Genomic DNA, 2,067 nt, shown 5'->3' with positions numbered 1-2,067 from the left:
TACTTAAAGGTTTGTCAATCTAATTTTCTCAGGGGCCTCTGGTAATGTGACAAACTTAATACAGATGTTTTCACATCCGAGGATGCTAAAAGCTTCCCAGAAGGATACGCTGATCAGGCGCAGATGACTAAACACCTTAATAGTATCCCGGATGTCCAAAACTCGATACATAGCAATATATATATATATACACTCAATATTATAACTTATCAACTTTTTATTTTTTTTTAAATTCCTACCCCCTACATATTATCTCATTACCCGTTCTTATCTCTCAGACAGGTTATTTCAAGTAAATCTCAACGGCTCTTATTCATCGCTGTTTCCTTAGTCTGCTTGTGTACCTCAGGGTAGTATCCTTGGTCCTATCCTTTATACAGTTTTTACAGCTGACATCCCAACCCATTCTAACACTATTCTGACCACGTATGCTGATGACATATGCCTATTGTCAGTGAATAATGATCCTTCCATTGTATCCCAATCCCTCCAATCCCACATCACCATCCTCGAAGAATGGTACCAAAACTGGTGGATAAAAATAAATTCCAATAAATCCCACCAAATCACATTTACCCTTCGTCGTAAACCTTCGTCTTGCCCTACAGTATCTTTTAATAATACCCCACTCATTCCTGTTGAACAGATCCGTTACTTAGGACTAAATCTGGACAAACGACTGACATGGAATCCTCATACAAGACTGAAAAGACAGGAAACTGCTCGTCGATTCCGACTATTACAACATTTACAAGACAAACGGTCTAAACGTCCGATCCATTACAAAAGACTGATTTACATGACTATTATAAGGCCTATTTGGACATATGGAGTTGAGCTATGGAGCTCCACTAAACCATCTAATTCCTCCCGAATCCTATCCTTAGTCCAAAAACCTTCGTAAATTCCTTAATGATTCTTACTTTGTCACGAATCAAGTCATCCATCAGGACCTCAATGTGCCATATGTTGCCGATTTCACCAGAACCAGATACCAGTCCTTCCATAATAAACTTCCCAACCACCCAAACCAACTCGTTTCTAACCTGGCTTCTCCTTCACTACCTAATAATCCTCCTAGGCGTCTGAAAAGAAGATGGCCTTGAGATCTTCTCCTTTAGAAATGTTTTTGGAGTTCTATCAATGGGTAGATTCTCCACATGTTTTTAGCATGTCATAATATCAGTTAAAGCAAATTTACTTGATGTGTATATATGTATACAGTTGTAAATATCAATAAATAAATTATTAAAAAAAAAAGAAGATTAATAACTACTAAATAAAACATTACTTATAATTGCCCATTATTCTACATGCTGTGATCCAACTAACTCGGAGTTTGTGCCAGAACTGAATAGGGTTGAGATGGAGGTAGAGTGTGTGTTTTTTCTAGCAGGTAGTCTGTCTGTTATTTCTGTTTTGTATTTAGTCTATTTTTATTTGGTGTTGTTAATTATATTTAATGTATTTATTAGGTTAGAGTAACATAAATTTCAATTTTTTATGTCCAATTTTGTGTTGAAACCTCGATTCGTGTATTTGTCTATCGTAATGATTTCTTTTCGATGTTACTAATTCCAAGGATCCTAGTTCGAATCCAGCTTGTTTAAAAGTGTTTTCTGTTACACTGTAGCCGCGAGTCAACCCTCCTTGGGTCCACCCGACATAATAAATTGGGTACACTTAGTTGGGTAAAAATCTGGCGGTCGAGTGTGATTCTGATCAAATCACCTCCTTGCACAACCGTTGGTCTAGTAACAGTACTTGCTTACAGAGTACTGAACCCTTGACCCTTCATGGGTTGTAGCGGTATAGATTTTAATTTAATTTTCTTTAAAAGAAGATGGCCACGGGACCTTCTAGTTTAAATTAATGTTTGAAGTACCACCAATGGGTGGTTCCTTCCCAAGATTTTCAAGTGTATATGAAACATAGTTACTTATTGTATTATTTTGTACAGTTGTAAATTAAATTAAATAAATAAAAAAAAATGTGATATTCTCAGTTTCTTTCTTTTTTTTTTGTATCTTTTTAGCCCTGATGAAGCCCTGCAAAGTGGGGTGAAAC

General features: G+C 36.3%; 2 protein-coding genes across 2 annotated transcripts in view; one reads left to right on the top strand and one right to left on the bottom strand.

Moving 5' to 3' along the window:
* LOC106677814 (ly6/PLAUR domain-containing protein 6B) overlaps positions 1–2,067 on the top strand; it is a gene marked incomplete in the record, with an annotated part of 623,095 nt that overhangs the window by 14,191 nt on the left and 606,837 nt on the right.
* Positions 1–2,067, bottom strand: part of LOC106677813 (lysosomal aspartic protease) — a gene marked incomplete in the record, with an annotated part of 107,070 nt that overhangs the window by 50,477 nt on the left and 54,526 nt on the right.

Source organism: Halyomorpha halys, unplaced genomic scaffold, assembly GCF_000696795.3.
Source record: "Halyomorpha halys isolate HHAL.00 unplaced genomic scaffold, Hhal_1.1 Scaffold109.1, whole genome shotgun sequence".
NCBI lineage: Eukaryota > Metazoa > Arthropoda > Insecta > Hemiptera > Pentatomidae > Halyomorpha > Halyomorpha halys.
The sequence above is the reverse complement of the archived record's forward strand: the minus strand, read 5'-3'. Positions and strand labels throughout refer to the sequence as shown.